The sequence below is a fragment of the Mirounga angustirostris genome, unplaced genomic scaffold (genome assembly GCF_029215605.1).
Source record: "Mirounga angustirostris isolate CCGP_5_RB_7025 unplaced genomic scaffold, mMirAng1.0.hap1 SCAF_7, whole genome shotgun sequence".
NCBI lineage: Eukaryota > Metazoa > Chordata > Mammalia > Carnivora > Phocidae > Mirounga > Mirounga angustirostris.
Window position 1 is genome coordinate 89,159,951 of NW_026991715.1, and position 24,681 is coordinate 89,184,631.

At 41.3% G+C, this 24,681-nt stretch overlaps 1 protein-coding gene and 1 long non-coding RNA gene across 5 annotated transcripts in view; both read right to left on the reverse strand.

Moving 5' to 3' along the window:
* The window catches only part of MCC (MCC regulator of WNT signaling pathway), a 395,037-nt gene that overhangs the window by 262,460 nt on the left and 107,896 nt on the right, over positions 1-24,681 (reverse strand). The gene's annotated exons all lie outside the window — the stretch shown is intronic.
* Positions 7,934-23,934, reverse strand: LOC135365408 (uncharacterized). Its single transcript, XR_010413185.1, has 2 exons — positions 22,957-23,934; positions 7,934-12,932 (listed from the first exon to the last, which is right to left on the reverse strand). It is a non-coding gene; the product is annotated as an uncharacterized LOC135365408 (long non-coding RNA).

The following is a 24,681-nucleotide window of genomic DNA, read 5'->3' on the forward strand; positions in this document are numbered from 1 at the left end:
CTATACAAACTTTACTCATAGGTAACCTAAAAAATAGACAAAAGAAAGTTCCTCCTTTATAGAAGTGCTCCTGCAAATAAATGAAGAATTGATAGATGTGGAATATTCCTATTTTATAACCTCTACTGAATTAATAGATTAAGATATAAAGCGCAACGTCTACTGACATCACAAAAAGACACACCACCATGTGTGGAAGAGTACAATACCACCCATGAGGCCATCTTAGCTTAGGAACACATTAAATTAATCACAGGGGTGCAATCAGCAAAATCCAGACTATAACTCTACATAGCAAACAATGTGGGTTCTTCAAATAAATTGCAAGGGAGGAGAAAATCAAGTGAGTGGGTGAAATATTAATGGAAGGAGAATCTTATAGACATATCCCCAACCAATTGTAATGTGTGGTCCTTATTGGGATCTTGAGTTAAACAACCTGACTGTAAAAAATATATATTTATGAGACATTCAGAAATATACTTTTCAGGGGCGTCTGGGTGGCTCAGTCATTAAGCGTCTGCCTTCAGCTCCAGTCATGATCCCAGGGTCCTGGGATCGAGCCCCGCATCAGGCTCCCTGCTCCGCAGGAAGCCTGCTTCTCTCTCTCCCACTCCCCCTGCTTGTGTTCCCTCTCTCGCTGTGTCGCTCTCTGTCAAATAAATAAATAAAATCTAAAAAAAAAAAAAAAAGGAAATATACTTTTCAGATATTTGATGATATTAAAAATTAGTTTTTAGATGTGTTAATGGTCTTAGGGTTATACTTAAAAAGAGTCTTTGTCTTTTATAGCTATAGATTGAAATATTTAGGGGCAAAATGACACAATGTCTGAGATTTGTGTCAAAATAGTAGAGGAAGGGCACCTGGGGGGCTTAGTCGGTGGCACATGTGACTCTTGATCTCGGGGTTGTGAGTTCAAGCCCCAAGTCGGATGTGGAGCCTACTTAAAAAAAAGTACAGGAGTGCCTGGGTGGCTCAGTCAGTTGGGCATCCAACTCTTGGTTTCGGCTCAGGTCATGATCTCATGGGTCGTGAGATGGAGTCCTGCTTCGTGCTCCACACTCAGTGGGGAGTCCGCTTGGGAATCTCTCTCTCTCCTCTCCCTCTGCCCCTCTCCCTGCACCCACTCTCTCTCTTGCTCTCTCCCTTTCAAATAAATAAATCTTTTTTAAAAAGGAGACAAGGAAATAGATGGGATTTTCAGTGAAACAGACTGGCTTGTCCTTTGGTTTTGGAGATTACCGGTGACCTTGAAAGAAGCAATTTCATTAAATGGTGGAGAGGGATAGAAGCTAGATTTGTGTGGATTGAATACTGACTAGGAAGGAAAATGCTGAGAGAGCACAGGGAGATAACTTTTGAGAAGCATGGTGCCCCAAAGCCTCACTTCTACTGAACTATCAGATGAAATCTTGAACCAAAATCCTAACTTCTACTTCTGAGCGTTTCTCCCTGCACTACGCCCCTTCAGTCAAGTTATCCTGAAGTCCCTTCTTGGCTGGGATTCAAAACTCTGAGTTGTTACCACGGTGGAGCCCTCCCTACACTGGTAACCAAAGTCTGTTCCATCACGCTGGGTCTTCACCTTATTGTTTATGAAATCAGCCACATTGCTTTTAGACCCAATGACTTACTGCTGTGAAATAGATGGAATGCAGTAGATAATTTGGTTAGTCTGTGTTTAAAATTTGCTAAGAAAAGAAATACTTGAAAACTATTTCCAGATTAACTCTCACACATAGAACAAGCAAAAAAATCCAGCCTTCTCCAATGGCAAATGTAACTGAAGCAAAGAAAGCACCCCTGTGGTGTTTGTCTATCTCCTTAATTGCATTCATGGGCTGCCTCCCTCCCAGCCTAGGTATTCTAACAACCTAAATTATTTGGCATCAACATCCCTGACTTTATTAGTGGGGAATTCCTAGCTGAGATTCACACACATCACTCACGTGATGCTTCAAAAACCTCTTTGCTGTCTGATAAGATATTTTGGAGCTCAATGAATACCTGTGTCATCCTGTCTTAAATACTCAAAGTATCTTTCCAAACCTTCACTCATTTGTTCTCCAAATGTCTTTAAACTATATCAAATTCTCCAGAGAAAGAAAAAATAATCAGTGGAGATAAGGGATTTGGAAATCCAGGGAGTTTAAAAAAAAAAAGGTTTTAAATCCTCCCAGAAGAGCTTGCATATGGTCAATCTCCTGGAGAGGAAAAAGAAAAAATATATTAAATAGATGCATAAAAATAGATGTAGTAAAATTTGGAGAACATGCTTAAATTAAATGAATTCCAAATGCCTGCCACTGTTATTTGGGGCTCTTTGAGAGGTTAAAACAGCATCATTCCATGACTCTCTTTTAGCTAGAATATGTTACAGGAGCTGCCCATAACGAGTAGAGAAATAATTAATCTAATATGCCTCATAGGCCTAATGACAAAGAAGTAGTTTGCTTGGCATCGTCCCAAGCAGATGGGTGAAGAAGGAAGTTCTCAGGCACGGGCTGGGGAAAGTCATCCCCGACTGAGTCCATAGGTGCCAATGGATGGGCTACCGTGGTAGAGATTTCCCCTACGGACAAGCCAAGGCATGAGGAGCAGGGTCTTGCCTATCTCTCCCAGTCATCCTCAGTTGTTCTGCATGATTGCCTCATGAGCTCAGACTCTCCCATCCAAGCAAATGTGGGGTGATCGGCCTCTCTAGCCATGACCCTTACTGGTGCTCCAGTTAATGGTTTCTCATGTGACTACCAGATACTCTCATCAAGTCTTGCCATCACCATAAAGCATGTCTAAAACTGAGCTTGTCATGTTCCACCAAAAGCCAGCTTTAATTTCAGTTTGCAAATTTCTGTAAATGGAATCAGAGTTTCCAGTCTAGAAACACTGGGGTCATTTTCAGCCCCCTCCTCCCTCATCTCCTCTTCCAGTCATTTAGGCCTTTCTCACCACTTTTACTGCTAGCAGCATCTTCCAGGCCTTGTCTCTTTATATTTTGATAACTATAACTTAGCAATATGACTCAACTCCAAATCAGTTTGCATACTCTGGCCCAGCTATTTTTCTCCAAACTACAGCTTTCGATCATGTCATTGTGCAAGTAAATCTTTATTTAGGTATTTTTATAAGCTTTATTGAGATATAATTCACAAAACATAAAATGCACTTTTTAAAAACATATTTACTTATTTGAGAGGGAGAGTGCACGTGAGTGGGGGGAGGGGCAGAGAAGAGAATCTTCAAGCAGACTCCCTGCTGAGCGTGGAGTCAGACATGGAGCTCGATCTCAGGATCCTGAGATCATGACCTGAGCTGAAACCAAGAGTCAGACGCTTAAGCAATTGAGCCACCCAGGTGTCCCAAAATGCACTTTTTAACGTGTACAATTCAGTGGTTTTCAGTATATTCAGAGTTGTACAACCATTACCATCTATTGGCTATGTCAGTATTAGAAAGTAGAAATAATTCTGGTCCAGTTGGTAAATAACCGCTGCCCCAACTCAGAGAATGCCCACTCCCTGACCAGTCGCTCCCCAGGTTACCCCATTCCTATCCCCAGAAACTCCCAGAACTTTTCACAGTTTAGCTGCCAGAGGACTAACAGCTGGCACAATGAAGGACTCTAGAACCTTCCTCCATTACTATGGCTACTCCCTGTTGTCAAGTATTTTGAATGTCACCCTTGGAGAAAAGACATGTGGTTTCTTAAATGAAGACAGAATCAAAGAATACATTTCTTTATTAAAGATACCCAATTACATGGTTCAGTTAAATTATCCTCATACTCTTATAGAATTTCCTAGCAGCATTTGAATCTGTATTCCCCAACTCCTTTATCACTCTCCAAATATGAAACCCTTTTAAGGTTCCACATTCTTGACAATGCCAATCCGTCTTTCCTTTCCAGCTCAAGTTCCTTTCTCTTTTTTTAAGATTTTTTTATTTGAGAGAGAGAGCGGTGGGGGTGGGGGGGGGTTCAGAGGAAGAAGCAGAGTCCCTGCTGAGCAGGGAGCCCCATATGGGGCTTGACCCCAGGACCCCCAGATCATGACCTGAGCCGAAGGCAGAAGCTCTACCAACTGAGCCACCCAAGTGCCCCTTTCTGTTCTTTTCTTTTTGCATCTCATACCCTTAGGACCTTTTTAGGATTTCATGTTCCCGAATTAATGAAAATATTTGCCTTATTTTCCCAGTTATTAGGAACACAGCTATTTGAATGCACCATCAGCCTCCTCTTGGCCCTTCAGAGCCTGTTTTGTGAAAAAAGTGTGCACATGCCACTATCCAAACTAATGAAAGCTACTCTATTTTTCCCTCATATCCAAAATATTAAGTTTTTGCCCCTTTCTTCATACAGCTCATGTTTAACTCTCTTCATTTGAAATTATTTTCAAACACCCTTACTGGCAACAAAGATAGAGAGAGAAATGTATCTCATAAGAAATAAAAGCTAACCCTAAGATGGAGACAGCTGTTATTTGAGGGAATTTGGAAATTTAAAGAACGAGAAATAGATGACAATTCTGAACTAATTTCTTTTACTTTTCTTAAGGCAGTCAACCTCCTCTAAAAGTGAACACATCTCTAGATTTTTGAGATAAGAGCGACAGATTGATGTCTTTTCATATTCAGTCTTGCTTTCATTCAAGAAATATTTATCAACAACTATATGTCAAGCATCTTGCTAAGTACTGGGGAAATAGTGGTGAATAAAAAGAGATTACCAGCATTGCCTTCCATTGATCCTAGAGTCACGTTGTAGTAGGATGAAAGATGGCCCCAATCTTTACAGCTCCTTGTCAACATGTCTTCGTTTGTAACTTTGCAGTGCCCTCCCACTCTGATTTGGGACTTGTCCATGTGACTTACTTTGGCCACTAGAATAAGCCAGAAGTAATGGTGTATGTGCCGCCTCAAGAGGCTTTCACATGTCCTCTTGCACATCTGCCACTGACACGAGAGTGTGCCTGAGCCAGCTTTCTGGAGGATGAGAGACATGTGGAGCCGTTGCCCCAGTCTTCGATCAGTAGTCAACCAGCTCATCCCCAGATATATGGGTGAGCCCAGCCTCTACACCCAAGAACAGCAGTTGCCTTGCCAACCTGCAGCTGATTCCAAATACATGAGCCATAAACCATTACTGCTGAGTGCCACTGAGATTTTTGTGGTGTTTTATTACACAGCATTATGTGGCAACAGAGTACTGATACATCACTTAATCATTAAAAAATAAACATAAAATTAGAAGTTGCAATGTGTGCTCTGAAGGCCTGGAGTATAGAAACATGAGAGTACAGGAGAGCTAGATCTAGCCTAGGCAGGTGGAGAGCAGAGGTCAAAGAACACTTCTTCAAGGAAGGGATGCGTGGGCTAAGATCCAAAGGATGTGCAGAAGTGCACTAGCTGAAGAATGGGAAAAAGTGTTGTTTAGGTCCCTGGCACAGCATGTGCAAAGGCTTTGTAGGGAAGGAATACAAGTAGTAAGATAGTATAAGAAGGCTGGTGTGGCTGGAACATGGAGATAAAGGCGACAAGGCAAAGAAATGAGCTGGAATCATAGACAGTGACTTATAAACCTTACAAAACATGTGAAGGGTTTCAGGCTCAATCCAAAGAACAGGGAGAACTACTGAATAATTTCAAGATGGTAATAACAGTTGTTCTTCTCACATGCTTACCTGGCTGTGCAGTGGATAGGGAGTTTCTCAATCACACATCTTGAAATTTGCCCATGAATTTCATAGGTTAGCTCTAAAACAAAGGTATCATCCATCCACTTATTTAATGAACATTTATTAAGAGGTTCCCATTGGGGATGAATATATGATTCAGAGATTCAACGAATGAATGAGCCGGTGCCAAGCAATCTGATAAGTACTGGAGAGACCCAAAGGCAGGACTCCTGCTCTTGGAATGGTCACAGTCTAGGAGGGAGATGAACACAAGAAAGAGATGTCCTTACTAACCCAGAGGTATATGAACAATGTGATCTAAAAGCGTAGAGAAGGAATATCAAAGTGTAGAGAAGAGGGCCACGTTACACACACAGGAAGAAAAATGGGCTTGAGGACATCACAGCTTCTATTCTGACCTAAGAGTTTCTGTCCTATCTGACCCCGTGGGTGAGTGGGCAGTCGGGCTGGAGACACAGGAGAAATCGAAGGCAAATAACAGTGCACTGAGACCCAGGGCACCTTCCTCTGTGGAAGTGCAGCTCCTAATCCAGAAGTTACCGGTCAGTATCAGCACTCGGCTATTTTCTTAGATTCCTATTGTTTGGGGATGTTCTTTGTGCATCCTTTAGTGGAAATCCTAATGTCTGAGAAGATACCTTAATTCAAAATAGATATTGCATATTCTCTCAAAGCTCTCGGAGAAGCCCATATAAGAACCTGCCATTTTCTAGGCAAAATGGTAGAATAAAATCAAAAGATCATTGGGCTTCTTTGTGCCCTTAGTTGGCCTTTAAAAATGATACGATAGGCAAACAAAAGCCCATTTTCCCAATTACAATATGGTTAGACTTGGGAGTCAAGTTTGGATAACTGTAACCCTCTGTCTTAGAGATTTTTCGGGACCACTATTTTCCTGCCAGTCCAGAGGTGTTCGTAGTAAAAAGGGGCACCCGAGCACTGTTAGTGCCGGTGGTCTCACTGAGAAGACTGTTGTGCTCAGCTCCACACTGCGAGCAGCCCGAGCGCTGTTGAATGCATGCTTGACAGGGACCAAGAAAGAGCCCCACTGGGACCCTGGATTCGCTGCATTCCACTGGGCCAGAATGTTCATTTTGGCAAGTCCGTTTGAAGGTCCAGCAGGACCTTCTTAGTTCTCGTCCAAGGGTCTGGCTCATTCTGGCCTTTCACTATGGCCTCTGATTCGCATATTCTATTTAATCTGCCAGTGAGTGTTGTTCTCCAACAAGCAGCAAGAAAGGATCTTTTAATGAAATATGTTATAAGCTCTAGTCAGTATTCATGTTCTCGGCAAATAAAGTTGGTGATTTTTACTACTGGGTGAGGCTCTTTTAAGGTGAGTATTAGAAGATGTTAAGTTGTAAATCCCATATTCAGTGCGGTGCTCTCATACATATAGCCTCATCCCTGCTAGGAAATCCCCAACTTTCTAACAGCCACTCAGTGAGTTTTTCTTCAACAGCAGTTCCCAAAGTTCTGTCTCTTCTATTGTTAGGGTTTGCATAGTCTTCAGATACTGAGCCCAGTTATTTCTCTAGTGAGTGCTCCACAACTTATAGGTATAGCATCCAGAGAGGTCAAATGCTCTTCATTTGACCTTTTTTTAAAAAATGACAGCAAAAGATTGGGATGAATGGATTATTTCTCCTTGCAAAGTACCCAGACGCTGCTGGACACAAAGTAGACTCTCAAGAGATGTTTCTTCTAATAAGTAGGAGAATCTATTTCACATTAATCATATTCACAATTGAAAGACTATAAGGATAGCTTGAGAATATTGCTTAAAATCCTTTGTATCGCTCACTGAATTAAAGTAACAATAACAAATAATAAGAACAAGAGGAAAATAAATTTATAGGCCACATCTGCTAGCAAAGCCAACTACCATCCTTTTTCTTTTTTTTAGATTTTATTTATTTATTTGACAGAGAGAGAGAGACAAGCAGGGGGAGTGGGAGAGGAAGAAGCAGGCTCCCTGCTGGGCAGAGAGCCCGATGCGGGGCTCGATCCCAGGACCCTGGGATCATGACCTGAGCTGAAGGCAGATGCTTAACGACTGAGCCACCCAGGCGCCCCCCAACTACCTATTCTTGACGGAAATGAATTCTCATTAGAGTCAAATATTCTCCTAGAGCTTATTTATATTTCTGTCATGATCCAGTAAGTTCTGAGACTGAGAGAAACTACATTTGACATAGCCCACATGAGCCCTGGCACATCTAATCTGCAACCTCCACTTTTAATTTACATCTGAAAAATGAATGAATGAGCAACTACAGGGATATGAAAGGCAGGGTCACACAAACACAGTGCATAATTTTATTACACCTGCTGCCCAGCTCCGAACAAATAAACTCCATTACATGTGCTGGCTTTGTATCCAAGAGGGTAAACCAAACTGCTCTCCCATCCTGGGACAAACACACAAAATCTGTCAACACAGCACTCAGCCCGACCCACTGACTTGATCCTACAGATCTCTATTTCTAAAACCAAGTTTTCATTTTAATAACCTTCCTTTTTAATTTAAGCAAAGCAAAATGGAAACAGCACGGGAACGGATGCAAAAGTACAGTGAAAATGTCTTCTTGGACAAAGCTATTTTAATGAAAGCAACACTCTGCAGTCTCCCTGATTCCTCCTCGTGTTCAACCACCCAAATTAGATTCACTTCATTAGCTGTCTTCATCAGATTTCGCAAAGCGGGGGACTATCCAAAAGAAATAAAAGGTGAGCATTTTCCTTAAAGCAGGATGCTAGGTTTTGAACACAAACATTCAAATTAAGTGAAGGAACTTGATTAAACCCACAATTCAAGATAATGATGAACTGAACGCTGCAACTCAGCTGCCTGACGCACTTTAGCATATGAATTAAATTTTCTGTTAGCTAACACACTTAAAAAAAAAAAAGACTGTATTTAAACATCTTCCTTCAGGGAATTGGCCATATGTGGAATTAACAGACTCTTGGGTCCACATGGGGCTTGGCTTGCAATTTCTGGGTTTGCTAGGAAAGTGAGTTTATTGCATTATGTTGAAATGGACACTGGGAGATTTATTTGAGCATATGACACTGTAATAGGGATGTCTACTTAATCAGATGTGCCATCATTCAAATATATACAGGTGGACTAGCCATTGTTTCATGAGTGATCATACCAAAAATGGATATATATGGCCAGATGCTAAAGAAGGCACTTCAAATAAGAGACGAGTGCATGCGGTGATGATAGGGAAGAGCTGTCGTGATGTACAACATGGATCTTCCTAAGTACATTCACAACTCTATAGCAAAATGTTTTCCATAAAAACTTCATTCCACAAATAGAATTAAAAAATGGAATCATAGCATATGGCCATGTAAATTGTAAATGTAATCCACGTGTCTTCCACAACGCCAGTGTGGATGCACTAATGAAGATGCAAATGAGGAAAGGTATACCATTAAGTTGGCTACCTCTAAATACCCAGATGTCCCAGAAATCCCAGAGCCATTCTGTGAATATCAAAAGGAAAAAATATGATCAGGAGATAATTTCAGCTTTGATATTTGTAGTCTTACAGACTTCAGATCTTATATAGCTTCAGTATCACAAGATGCATCGGGAGACTTAAGTGCTTTATAAATCCTACAAGGACGAAAGGGAAGCAAATCAATTATAAAGAGGTGGAGGCCCGGTGATTTCCAATTATTGATACCACACTGTAGGGAGATGGCTCGAGACTGATCTGTGGAGGAAATCGGATATAAATGATGAAGTCTTGAAGAATTTTAGTTAGCTGGGGAGGAGTTACATTTTAGGGTACATTCACTTTTTAAAGCACTGTACTACATAATTTACATACATTGGATGTTATTGCCATTTTGAGATGAAGACAACAAAAGCTCAAAGATGAAATAATTTCACAAAGTTACTAATTACCCAGACGGATATGTGAGCACAAGTATTTACAAGGCTGTCTTTCATGTATCACCTTCACAACTTTTGCCAGACCACGTGCCATCAGAGCTATATTCCATTTAATACTTTTCCCTAATTAGGGGCATCTGGTTGTACCAGTCAGTAGAGCATGCAACTCTTAATCTCAGGGTCGTGAGTTCAAGCTCCACCCTGGGCATGGAGCTTACTTAAAAATAATAATAATAAATAAATAAAATAAAATAATTTATGGGGCACCCAGCTGGCTCAGACAGTACAGCATGCAACTCCTGATCTCAGGGTTGTGAGTTCAAGCCCTATGTTGGGCATGGAGCTTACTTAAAAATAATAAAATAAAATAAAAATTTTATAATGCTATTATTAATAGAAAATAATTATCATTTGCCATAAGCAGAAGGCAACTACAAAAATAAATTCTAGCTGAAGAGTGTGACCCATCCAAAGCTCTGATCCTGGGGCCTGACTCTTCCTTGTAAGGAGGGCTTGCGAAGTTAGAGGGGTATTAAAGACCTTCGTGCACCAACTTTTCTCTTGATGTAAACAGGAGGACTGAAAGAGCACTGACATGGGAATCCTATTTGTCTCCTGTGTTATAGTTTTATTTGATGACTGGATGTGCCACATGTGGATATACCACCTGGAATGAATCACCCTACCTATCAACAGTGGCATGCTCGCCACAATTTGGGGAACTATGCGCCATTGAATGACCTTTTTTTTTTGAGCTGGAGCCAGGGAAGATAGAAGGAAATTGATTGGATCTGATCTTTTTTTTTTTTTAAAGATTTTATTTATTTATTTGACAGAGAGAGACACAGCGAGAGAGGGAACACAAGCAGGGGGAGTGGGAGAGGGAGAAGCAGGCTCCCCGCAGAGCAGGGAGCCCGATATGGGACTCGATCCCAGGACGCTGGGATCATGACCTGAGCTGAAGGCAGTCGCTTAACCAACTGAGCCACCCAGGCACCCTGGATCTGATCTTTTTCAAATCAAAATTCAATTTGAAAAAAACTAATCTCTGCTCCTATGTATGAGTCAATTAAATTTTATATGTAACAAATCTGAGACTGAACTCAAAGTTAAACATAGGGCTAAATTCTTTCAAAATACTGATATTCAGGATGCCTGGGCGGCTCAGTTGGTGAAGCATCTGCCTTTGGCTCAAGTCATGATCCCAGGGTCCTGGGATAGAGCCCTGAGTCAGGGTCCCTGCTCAGCGGGGAGTCTGCTTCTCCCTTTGGCTCTGCTCCTCTCCCCACCCCACTGCTCATGCTCACTCTCTCTCTCTCTCAAATAAACAAATAAAATCTTTTTTAAAAGTGCTATTCAACAGGCTTCGAGCATGCTGGATCTAGGAACTATTGAGTATCCTTTGCCATGGTTCCTGGTTAAACTACTGTGGGACATCACGATGCAGACATCACCAGGCCCCTCTCTCTTACAAAACTCGAGAAGACAGGCTAGAAGTTCCTCATACCTTGCCTACTCCTGGGCAAACCTGACTCAAAGAGTGGCCAGGTGGGGCCTGAAAGTCATTTCTCAGCATAATTTTGTCTTGGCCTTCTCATTTTTTTTTCTAAAAAGAACAGAATGGCAGCATGGCCATTAGAGTAGCAAGATTATCACCATAAAATACTAAAAAACCACCTCCATATGTCAAACAGAATAACCAAAAGACATTTCTACATCCCTGTTTCAAAAGTGTTTTGTTTCCTCATCTTCTGTAATTGGACTCACTAGCCTGTTTAACAAGGTATCTAAACTTCTACAAAAATACAAACAATATCTTAGCTTTCCGTATTTTTATATGCATGTACTATGTCATCCCAGAAAAACCCACATTCATATGTGTACCAAACTTAGTATGTACTAACACACACACACACACACATGCATACACACACACAAGCTGTCTTAAAAAACGAATTTCAGTAGCAAATATGGCAATGGATCCTAAGTGAGAAATACATTGAAAATGAAAGAAATGCAAATTCAGAGTCATGTCAGGAAACAGATTTTCCAATGGTGATAAAATTGTACATGAGACAAGACTATTTAAGAAAATGCAACAGAGTCACTGCAAAAAGAAAAGAAAAGAAAAGAAAAAAGTCAATGTCCAGGAGGAACAGAGTACCAACTGGCAAAGAAGCCTGATAACCTACAAGCCCTCTGCTTGTTCCAAATATTTATATTTCTGGAGAAATACAGGTTTGTTCTAGAATTAGGAAAGCATATTGCTAACATCTTACACTTTCCACCAGCCAGTAACCAGTTTAATTATTAACAGAGTTCCCTGACCAAACTATTGCTTCAAAAAAGGTAGTTCCCTCACAGATTACACCCTCTTCTTTGCAACCCAACACTGGTCCCAAACACTGGCACATGGACATTGCTGAATGAAACCTCAGTGGGTAAATCAGTATATAGATGAGATCTTGCTCTTAAATATAATTTGGCCAGATTTTGGAAATGTGACAGGAGGCTTGACTTGAATGTCAATCCCTTTGCCTTTCTCAGGAGTGTCAGTATAACACTAATGATACTTTCTCAGATATTTTTTTAAAGATTTTTTATTTATTTATTTGAGAGAGAGAAAGAGGGTGAGCATGAGCTGGGGAGGGGCAGTGGGAGAGGGAGAAGCAGGCTCCCCACTGAGCAGGGAGTCAGACCTGGGACTCAATCCCAGGATCCTGGGATCATGACATGAGCTGAAGGCAGACTCTTAACCAACTGACCCACTCAGGCGCCCAATACTTTCTCAAATATTTTTAATGTAATATCCTATACTTCCATAATTGACACAATAATATAAACAGCTTCAGGAAATTCAGTTGCTCTAATTCTCCAAAGCTAATTTTTTTTTTAAGATTTTATTTATTTATTTGACAGAGAAAGACACAGCGAGAGAGGGAACACAAGCGGGGGAGTGGGAGAGGGAGAAGCAGGCTTCCCGCTGAGCAGGGAGCCCGATGCGGGACTCGATCCAGGGACTCCAGGATCATGACCTGAGCTGAAGGCAGTCGCTTAACCAACTGAGCCACCCAGGTGCCCACCAAAGCTAAATTTTTATTTAAAAGAGAAAACACAGGGGTGCCTGACTGGCTCAGTCGGTAGAACACGCAACTCTTGATCTCTGGGTCATGAGTACAAGCCCCACGATGGGCGTAGAGCTTACTTAATAAACACACACACACACACACACATGGGCATGAAACAATATTTCATCACACACTCATGGTCCAGTGGTCATATTGCTCCAGTGTTTTTGTGAAATATCCTCAGAACGACTGAAACTGCAAAATATAAAGGAAAGAAAACAAAAACAAGAATGGTAAGCAATTCTCATTTCTACTGAAATCTGAAAATACAGAATTTCTATGTTTAATCTGAAGTCTAGAAACTAAACTAGAATATACCTTTTCATAGTTGAGTTTTAAAAAACCAATGTTTCTCTGTAAAATGAAGCAAATCCGAAATTTTTTTTTTCAAAAAACAATACGGAAAAGAATTATTCTCAGGGTCATATAATTTTAATAACTTCGACCCCAATTATTAAACCTTGGTTTTGGGAATCAGAAGCAACCAGCTCTTTACCAGGTTACTAATTAGAGGTAAAACCTAAATCAGAGCGCAGCCTTCTGGATGTGGGAGGAACTGTATCAGGCAGGTGCAGCGGCCACATTAGGAAACTCAAGAAGGATGGTGATGTTTTGTGGTTAACACTTAGAATGTATAAAAATATCTTCTCAGTTAGAAGCATCTCAGTTATTAGAAGACAGGGCCTTTTATTCCTGAACTTGACTCCAGAAAAGCAAATGCTCCATTTCTGTTAAGTAAAAAGGCTTCCTAAAATGTAAAGCCCCAGGTTAGGTATTAAAGAGCAGTGCTTCTCAAACTTTAACGTGCATATGAATCACCTGAGAACTTGTTAAAATGTAGGTTTTGATTCACTAGGTCTGGAGTGATGCCCAAGATTTGCATTTCTAACGAAATCCCAGTTGAGGTGGAAGCTACTGATTTACCCACCACACTTGAGTGCAAGGATATAGAGTACATACAACTGTGGCTTCCCCAGCTCTACCCTCTAGTGGGGAAAACCTCTAAGTAAACAAGGAACCATTGTAGTTTGACCTTAAATCACTCCTACCTACTGATTTTCATACGGTGGTCATAAATTTTTTTATTATTTCTGCATTAAAACTTCTTTTCATGAATGTATTGAAACCACAACAGTGGATCTTTGAAAAACCCTGGGGTTAGGGTCACTGACCCTTGCACAGTCAAAAATCTATGTATAACTTTTTAAAAAGATTTTATTTAGTTATTTGAGTGAAAGAGCACAAGCAGGGGGCAGGGACAAGCAAATGAGCCACCCAGATGCCCTTGTGTATAACTTTTGACTTCCCAAAAACTTAACTACTAATAGCCTAGTGTTGATGGAAAGTCCTACTGATAATACAAATAATCAACACATATTTGCATGTTATATGTATTATATACTGTATTTTTACAATAAAGTAAGCCAGAGAAAAGAAACTCTTAAGAAAATCATGAGGAGGGGCGCCTGGTTGGCTCAGTCATTAAGCGTCTGCCTTCGGCTCAGATCGTGATCCCAGGGTCCTGGGATCGGGCCCCACATCGGGCTCCCTGCTCTGTGGGAAGCCTGCTTCTCCCTCTCCCATTCCCTCTGCTAGTGTTCCCTCTCTCCCTGTGTCTCTCTCTGTCAAATAAATAAATAAAATCTTAAAAAAAAATTTAAAAAAAAAGAAAATCATGAGGAAGAGAAAATACATTTGCAGTATTGTATTTGCCAAAAAGAATTTTAAAAATCTGTGTATAAGCGAATCCATGCACTTCAAACTTGTGTTGTCAAGGGTCAACTGTAAATAAAATGATCCCACAGGAAAGGATACAAAAAAACAAATCTGTTGTGAACAGTTTCACTTAAAAAAAAATCAAGGAATCAGTTATGAAAAAAATTGAAACTGTACATTACTAGTTTCCCAATTGAAGTAAATGAAAGTGCTTCTGCACATAAAGAGGAAGTCAACTCCTCCTATCTGATCCATTTATTCAGTTAAAGCTTCTTGGATGAAGTCAACATTAGCCAGCAATGTTCATTTTATCCCAATCTATACCTCCTGTTTTAAGCAATCCGCTGAGTTAGAAGGTAGGGGTTTCCTATTCATTCAACAAGCATCTGTTGAGCACCAGCAGTGTGTTAGGCACTGGGCTGGGTGCAGAGGACAGAGAGCGAATGAGTGGGAAGAGACAAACAATAAGCAAGTAAACAGTTAACTGAAAATAGAAAACATGCAGCACTGCCTTGGCAGACAGGTGGGTGAGTCACTTTGGAAGCAGAGCCCCCAGCCCCAGTCGAGCCTTCAGATGACCCCAGCCCTCGCTGAAGTCTTGACTGCAAGCTCCTGAGAGACCCTGAGCCAGATCAATCCAGCCCTGCCACACTTGGATTCGTGATCCCCAGAAACTGTGTGAGACAATAAACACTTGTTGTTTTAAGCCACTAAGGTTTGGGGTGATTTGTTGTACAGCCATGGGTAACTACAACAGGAGAGACTGGGTGAGAGGCAGAACACGCTTATTTAAACACAGCCATCTGGTAAGGCCTCCTTGAGAAGGGAGACATTTAGGCTGCGAAGGATAAAATGGAGTCAGTCCTGAGGAGAAGGTGGTGGTGGTGGTAGCAGGATGAAGAACCGCACTCCAGAACAGGGGCACCACATGAAGGTCCTGAGCTGTATATGGGGGCAGTGTGGCCAGAGCTTATTCCTATGGGGAAGTGGGAAAGATGAAGTCACAGAGGCTGTCTTAGCCAAATCAGGTGGCGTCTCTTGTAAGATGCATAAAAATGCATCTTAATGCATTGGGGATCCTTTGATGAGTCTTTAGCAGAAGACTAATGTGATCTGTTCTGTTTTAAAAACCTCACTGGGGCTGCAGTATGGGGAAGGAATACTGATGCCTGGCCTGCTATCTACTCGTCAGTTATTCAGGAGCTCAATAAAGAATGATCAGGAATGGTTTGAAAGCATTAGGAATGAGGAAAAGATCTAATTACTGTCACAATTACTGATGCAATTATTCTAGATTCAGGCCTGCTGTGGCCTCTGGGCTGCTGCAGGGGAGAAAGCAACAGGGATATCTGCCCATTTCTGCAGGACCACAGGGCCTTTTCTTTTTCTTCTCTTCTCTTCTCTTCTCTTCTCTTCTCTTCTCTTCTCTTCTCTTCTCTTCTCTTTTCTTTTCTTTTCTTTTCTTTTCTTTTCTTTTCTAAGGAGGCTTCACACCTAGCATGGGGCTTGAACTCATGACCCTGAGATCACCCGTCACTACTGACTGAGCCAGCCAGGCGCCCCCTCGCAGCCTCCTCTGAGGCAGTCTCTGAACCTCACTGAACCCAATTCCAAACGTAGAAGAGTTATCTACTTGCTAAGCCTAAAATGTCGACGTGACAAGAACAAATTTACAGTACAAATTTACTTTTTGGTATGGGTATGTTTTTTTTTTAAGAATAGAAACTTAGTGTTTTATTATGTAGATAATGCTCCCTGTAGAAAAATACTCATTTATTATGCAGGTAATATGAATTGCAGAATAATTAAGAAATGCAAATGCACAAAAGAGAAAGAAACCTAAACATTACCGGTCACCCCAATTACTCCAAGATAAACACCGTTTTCATGTTGGTAAGTATCCTTCTTGTATCCTCATGCCTGTATGTAATATATACCAGTACAACTAAGATTTTTTAGTTTTTTTTTTTCCTTCTCCACTATAAAAGGCACTAATACTGATTTTAGGTAGTTTGGAAGATACAGAAAATATAAGGAAGAAAATAAATAGGACCAAGAACGCTACCCCTCTGTCTTTCTGCGAGTCTAAAGGCAGGTGGCCATCCATTCAAACCTGCAGTTGTCACTCTGAGTTGCCATTGCACAAATACGCATTTCCTTAATTTCAGCCTCCCTCCTTAGCTCACTAGAAAAGGAAAATAAAAGTTGAGGACTGTTCATTACATAGAGGATTTTGGCACCATTTTTATACCTCCCACTGAGATAAATAAATTGGGGGGTAGAAAAAAAGGTTTCTTCTTGCCACAAATTCTAACCAACTCCCCTCTGTAACTATAGGAGCAGTGCTTGAAGAGATGGATATGCTTTTAGTAATTCATACAGTAACAGTGCTCAAACTGAATTCTCAACCTCAAAACAAAGCCTGTCTGGAGAAGTCTATTAAGTTCTGTTTGTCCTGGTTGTCTAAGTTTCTCCCAATATATCTCTAATAACCTGATATCAAGTTTGAAATAAAAATTCTTCCCCTCCTGGACATTAGCCATTCTTATTTTCATATGATTCCCTGGACATCCCTGCAAAGTCTTTTGTTGCTATCTTAGGCTGTCTTCCAGAATCACAAGTACTGTGGGCCCTGAGAAACTTAAATCTCAGTGATAATCTTGCATATTTTATTGAACAACTGAAAGCCATTTACTTAATGGAAAGTATTACAATGCATGATGCCATTCCAATCAAGGTTTAATTCATGTGAAGGCAAGACTTTCAAGAGCATAAACCTGTATTTTGTTTATAAAAGGAGCCACTCCACGGTTAAAGTTCACAGGAATTTTAAACCAGTCATCCATAGCCAACCCTGATATAGTTTTACCCCTGGGATACTACAGTTACCTTTTTGGATTCATTGGAAACATTTTTAGCCAATAAGCTCTAACAGAGACATGATCTTGATGAACCTGAACTCTGGAAAGCCAGGGTAAAAACCAGGAATTTGGACTGCATTGTAAAAGGGTAACCCGAGATGATTCTGGGAGGGGAGAGGAGGGGGTGGGGAGGCAATGAGCAAATACAGGAATTAGGGTTTCATTTACACCTCTGGTTATAAATTAGATATTTTGTCTAGATTGAAGACATTAGTGGGCACGAGTGGAGAAAATATGTTTGAATGTGATATGGTTTGAATTTCTCACATCTAACTATGAACCAGAACTACGGATAAGAGTAATACGGGGCACAAAGAAGAACCCAAACAGAACCAGGACTGTCTGGTTGAAGGTTATATCTGGTTTCATAGTAAAGGGGAAGTTAGGACACAACAGAAATCACAATATATTATTGATATAGTTTTGGTGCTATCTTAAGTTGTTTTTGTTTTTGTTTTTGTTTTAAGTAAGCTCTATGCCCAATGTGGTCTTGAACTCACGACCCCGAGATCAAGAGTTGTATGCACTACCAGCTGAGCCAGCCAGGCACCCCATGGGGCTACATTAAGTTTATAATGAATTTTCTTGTGGTTTTCACTACAAAATATGGATTCAGTTACTCCCAAAACTCTATCATCTTCATAAATTCCCATGCTAATGAACCCCTTCATGTACTGTTAAACGTAAGATGTCTGAATTGGGGTGGGCGATGTCACACCATTTACAGTCAAGATTCTGTAGATGGTCCTTCATTTCAGAATCCTGTCCTAATAAGGCCTTTTTCTATAATGAAACAAAAATTTTATTCCCCTAGAATTTCTTGTAAGTAGAGTTTCTTTGAAAGGAATACTTTGATAAAGCACAAAGGGTGGAAGCATAAGATGCTAAAAATGTATTTAGTAACAAAAAATGGTTTCTAAACTACAACATACAATATCAGGAGAGGAATTTGCATCCCTCCTGTGAAGGAGAAGGACATAGGGAAGAGTGGGCAGGGGCACTGCTAGGGAGAAGGGTATAGAATATAGAGAGAAAAGCCTCAGATCTGAGACAGGGAGGGTCTGCAGAACACATAAGTATCTAATATGGACTCTTAAACTTCTTGCTTAAGAAGAGGTGTGCGTATGTGGAGGGTGATTTACTTGTGATACAAACCTCTCCATGTCCTCATCCCTTACAAAACCCATGTTGCTCACCAATTCATTTGTTGTTGTTGTTTTAAGATATTTTTTAAAGATTTTATTTATTTATTAGAGAGAGAGAGAGGGAGTGGGAGGGAGAGGGAGAGAGAATCTGAAGCAGACTCTGCACTGAGCGCAGAGCCTGATGCGGGGCTCCATCCCAGGACTGTGAGATCACAACCTGAGCCGAAACCAAGAGTTGGATGCTTAACTGACTGAGCCACCCAGGTGCTGCTAAGATTTGTTTAAAGTAATCTCTACACCCAACACGAGGCTCAAACTTACACCCCGAGATCAAGGGTCGCATGCTCCATTGACTGAACCAGCCAGGCACCCCATTAAGATTTTATTTTTAAGTAATCTCTACACCTAACGTGGGGCTCAAACCCACAACCCTGAGATCAAGAGTTGCACACCCTACTGACTGAGCCAGCCAGGTGCCCCGCTCACCAATTCATTTGTGACCATAGATTCTTTTCCCTGAGTTCCAATTCTGGGTCACAATGAGGGCAAAATTAGAGATAGCACAGATAGACACTGAAACTGAAGGACAAAGGGACAGTTGACATTTGGGTTATTATAATTGCTACTACTAATTATTATTACATTTTAGTGTGAAACCTATTATACTGACATCTGTAAACATGGACTATAAACTAACAACAAAATGAGCCTTCTCAGTAGAAGTAAAATTGACACATAATTCATAAGTCAGCTAGTCCTTTTCTGCCTTAGTCAGTGGCAATGTGTATTTCCTTGAGCTGTGTGAATGCCACTCTTACAAGCAGGCAGCGCCTTCCCCCGACCCCCGGAGAAACAAATGGCACAGTAAGTGATAGTTGGGGGAAGGCTGGAAAGGCTCAGGCTTCAAAGAGGGGCTGGCCATCTACGGATTAGATGAGATGATGCAGGCGAGACTCCCCCTAGGAATATCCAGCCCATAATAGACACTTAACCAATGTGACCAATTAGTAGCAGGAAAAATAGTAGGACACATTAGTCCTTCTGCCTGCTTCTGTCTCTCGGGACAGGTTTTGCCCTCAGCCATGGCACAAGGATAATTACCTCAAAGACCCAAGAGACACAGGACTGGTGAAGAGATTACTCCTCGGCCCCTGAAGAATCTACCGACAAGTGAAGATGAGGGTCCACTTCTCTCCCCACTAACTCTTCTTCTCCCCCGTTTTAAGTGGAGCTGAAGGAAGCCTGCACTATTCCTAGAAATTAGACGGAGGCCTCTGCGTTCCAAATGCATCTTTAATAGATGCCTCTAACTGCAGCATAGTGGCAGGTGCATTTCTCTCAACATTTAATGCTAATCTTCCCTGTCATCTAGGCACAAAGAACTACACAAGCATGTCAGGAGGCCCCACCATAAATCCACCAGAGGTTTTAATTACTCTCCAGTGGCAATGTCTTATACGAATCAGAGACATGAAAACCGAACCAATGAGTGTGTGTGTGCATGACAGAGAGAGAGAAAGAGAGAGAGAGATGGCCCAGGCTCTCCCCAGAACAGCCAGGGTATCTTGGCTGTACTCAGAAGGAATAAGGTCAGAAAGCCTGTAGCCAGCTCAGGGTGTGTGAGACCGCAGTGCACCCTGTCGATCTGGTCACGAGAAGGGATGGTTTGGTGACGGCACCACCTGCAGCCTCCCTCCAGACAGCCTGCACTGAAATCTCAGCCTGCTGCATGCTCACGGTTACACCGTGGGCAACCTCCCTGAACCTCACGTTCCTCATCTCTAAACGGGGATCATAACCACACGTATGGCATCTGGTTATTGTGAGCACTAAGCAAGATAATCCATGCCGAGCACTTAACACAATACGTGGTGTACAGTAAATGCTCAATAAATATTAGCAACACCAAGAGAAATGCAGAGGGAATCCCTGTCCCCGCGTTGCAGAGCAAAGGCTGTTATGAGGGTCCAGATGTCCTCTCCCTCTCCCCACTCCAGGCCTCTAGTTGGTGAATGCAAAAAAGAGTGTCTTATCTCCCATAAGTGCCTAAGAATAAACATAGTGAACAAACACTTCAAACACTTCAACAATTTATAGATCTAGATGTATGTATGTATGTATGAACACAACTGCTGTAGATCTCACAAATTCAGAAACACACCCCACTAAATGTATTCTATCTACAACTTTTATAAATCTAAGGGACTCACAGAATCCAGGCTCAGAGGGTCATCCCTTTCAAAGGAACAACAACCAAAAATAATTAAAAATAAACCAAACCCTTTATTTAGGTTCCTCAGATTCCATGAAAGGTAGATTCATAAATAATCCACTGACATACGTCTTAGTGTCCCTTTGCTTTCCTCTTGAACACCGTGCCACGATCAGCTGCGCCGGAACTTCTCTCTTAATACCCTAGAGCTCCGCAAACACACAGCCTCGTGGCTTCACGGTCTCTAAACCCACTCACCCCTACCCCCTCTCTCTATCACACAGACTGGCTACGCCTCTCTCAGCAAGCAGGCCTCCTACTACTTAGGAACCCTCAGGAGAGGTAAACACAGTTGAAACATGATTCTCCTTAGTGATCATGGCCAAGGGGGCAGCTCTGCGGACTTGGGTAAATGGTTTTTGCCTCTGTACATGCAAAATACAAGGACCCTTCACCATATTTTTCTCTTCATTCTTAATTGATGACTTTATCTGAAAATGCAAAGATGCAAAGATAGAAAACCATACTGCCCTCAATTAGGAATGTTTGTTTCCCACCTTTTCTGTGCCTTGTCTTAAAAAAAAAAAAGAAAGAAAAAGGACATTACGATGTGAACAATAACTAAGTCTACTACTAAAGCCCCACTGAGAAGTGATTGGAAGAAGGATGGAAAAGAAACTACGAGGAATGACAGACTGGGTGCTCCCAAGCAGCTGCTCTGTGTTCATAAAACACTTCAGACATAAATAGCTTTGTATGATGTGGAGGAAGACTCCTCTACCCCTCCCCTATACAAAGGAAGGGTGGAGAAATGCAGAGAAAGTGGTAATTGTCAGGTGTCTACACATGGGGCCACTGCCCTCTAGTGTGTACTTTAAAATTGACAAAATTCCTTTATCCTGGCAAACCAGAGGTCTTACCCCCAAAGACAGTAGAAAGCAGAATAAAACATGAACCCCTATTGAACTATCCAACAGAATCATTTTTTTAAGTTTTTTTTTTTTTTTTTAAGGAATCTCTACACCTCACACGGGGCTTTGAACTCACAACCCCAAGATCAAGAGTCGCGTGTTCTACCGACTGAGCCAGCCAGGTGCCCCCTTCCAACAGGATCATTTTAAAGAATTTCTAAGAGAGGAAGATCAGAGGGCTTCCTGCCTCCTCACTATCTGTTGACGTCCACATTGTTATCAGGCCCTAAAACCGGATTTATTGTTTTGTTCCCACAGGTTGCCAGAGGGCAGAAGAGATACTTAAAACATTTAACAGCTGGATGTGGCCCAGCCACAAGCATCTAGAACATTTGCCTGGAAGATGCCAGCTGGCAGCAGTACCAGGCCCTGCAGGGCAGCACCCTCCCCTCAGAGGCTGAACCACGGGGAGGTTGTGCATTCCTGGGGGACAGCGGATGGCGCCAGGTAGCCAGGGCAGTGGGGGGCCTGGTAGAGACGCATGCCAATATTTTAACAAATGGTTGAATGTTACCTTCACAAAAGAGAGTAGAGGACATAAGAACCACCAACCCAGCACCAAACAGCAGAACAGAAGAGTGACCCAGAGCCCATAGCAAAGATCCTAAGGAGAGGACACAGGGGTCCCCTGTTTCCCACCAGCAGCTGTTCCTTCTCTTGCCAATGGCGACGGCCATCCCCTAGTCTGGGGCGGGAGCACAGTGGGGTGTCAGGAAACCCACCCTCCAGTCCTGGTCCTACTACTTCTCTCTAACTGACATTAAGGGAATTTTTTGATCTGGGCTTCCATGCCCCCATTTTTTAAATGGAGGGGTTAGACAAAGATAGGAATTATTACCCTTTTGCATGATCTGGTATTTCCGTGTGAATTCTACGTATAGGATTACTCAACATAATTTTTAACAACAACATCTTTGAGACTACTCCTAGCTCATAAAAAAGTACTCAATATCTCAAAATCTCGGTATCTTCTTGAGATGTCATTTCTTCAGAATGTTTTAAGTTTTTGTTTCCAAATTGTTTCCACCCCAAACTTATCCACTTGTAAGTAACTCTCAAGGCTTATTTCTGATAACTCAGTGGGGAAAACAGCAGTAACAACCATGAGTATTTATTGAGCACCTACTTGCATGAGGCATTGTATTAAGCACTTTCTACACATCATCTTGTTTAGTTTCCAGGACAACCATATGAAGAAGGTATTATTATCCCTATTTTATGAGAACACAGATGCTAACAGGTTAAATGACTTACCCAATGTCAGACATACAAGCACAGGATATGTGAGTAAAGTCCACATCCGCAGTTACCCTGCTACAGAACCTCATCCGTGCCAAAGTTCCCACCAGTTAATGGAGATATGGGAAAAACAAGAACAACTGTGAATCCTTCCATGAAGTTAAATTTATCTTTTCCATTTATTTACTTATTTAGAGATGCCTACCTATATTTGTGCCCAAAAAGTCCTCTCTTTTATGGAATGATGGTGGTATTAGATAGTAGGTAGAGTGGCTTTTGATTTTTGGCAAAATGAAAAGTTGGCAAGTCTCAATTTTTTGAAATGTTACTGGTCCATGGATTTGCAATATCTGGGAGCCATTGTTCTCTAGTAGAATGAACATGTGTTATGCAGAGACTCCATTCATTCCCAAGATTAAAAGCTTCATAAGGGTGGTATGCCTGCCTTTTGTGTATCTTACTGACGATAATTTGTTGGTAAGGACTGTCAGATTAACATCTCTTCACAATCTGAATAAACTAGAAGGGGAAAAGATGGGGATTCCTCTGGCCACCCTATAAGTTGGTCAGTCTTTCCGTTTGTGACAAAGACACGGAGGAAACAGAAGCTAAACTAAGAGCAGAGGGGGAAAAGTATGAGTAAGTTCAGATTCTGCTAAATAAGAACAGAGAACCTCTCCAGGGGAAAAAATAAACAAACAAACAAACACTAACTTAAACCACTGATCCTAAATTTGCAGATTTTATACTAATAATAGTAATAATAGTAAGCAACAATCCTTTGAGCGCATCTTCATTTTCACAAATAAAGACCTCTGTCAAATTTAAAATTTTTCCTGTAAGGAGTTTTGTAATTTCAAAAGGATGTTGGAACTTCATCTCAATTTTATCACTGCAGAGGACTTCAGAGATTAAAAGGTACTTGTGAGGGCTTTTTCACAACTCAATCTTTACAAAGAATTAGTATACACCATAATAAATCATCTCTGTACAATAATGGAAATCTCCCAAAAGGCAAATAAGTCTCAAAGAAGTGACTCTTCCACTCTAGTGCCTTTTTTTCTGGCAACTTCTGTATGCTTCCATGTCATGTAATCAACAAAAGCGTGAGCTAAATGGTAGTTTGTAAATACATCCATATTATCTTTTTTGTTGACCAAGGATTGAACTAAAGTACCCTGTTTGTAAAACCTGGTAGAGCTTCACACCACCCGTTCCCAGTTTCCCTGCAGATGCAATGAATTTCTTTGGGGCTAAAGAATTTACAGGACTCTACAGGACTCTGTGTTCCTTTCTAGTCCCTTCCAGGAAGTACCAGCTTCAGAAACTAGGAGTCAGGGGTAAGGCGATGTGGGGGGATTTTTCTCCAGAAAAGAGGTGAGGGTGGTGGGGCGGGGGATGGAGGTGGGTATAAAAGACAAAGAAGAAGAAAAGGATTTAAAGTCCTGTAAGAAATAAGAAAGGAAAGGGCCAGTACGAGGCTGATTGGGACAAGCCTAATCTAAAGGTAATGACCAGGGGGGATTTACATGGCAAGCAGTAAGGCTGCATTTGTTAACTCCTATCCAGTTCTCTATTTTCACTAGCAATAAACAAACCAAAAAAGAGAATAGAGTGTCAAAATATAATTTTCAATAAAAGGAAAAACATGACTTTCATATAAATACAGAATGAGCATTGTTCTAAGATTTACCTAATTTATTGAAGAACCTAGCAGGATAGTAAAGCTGATTCAAAGAA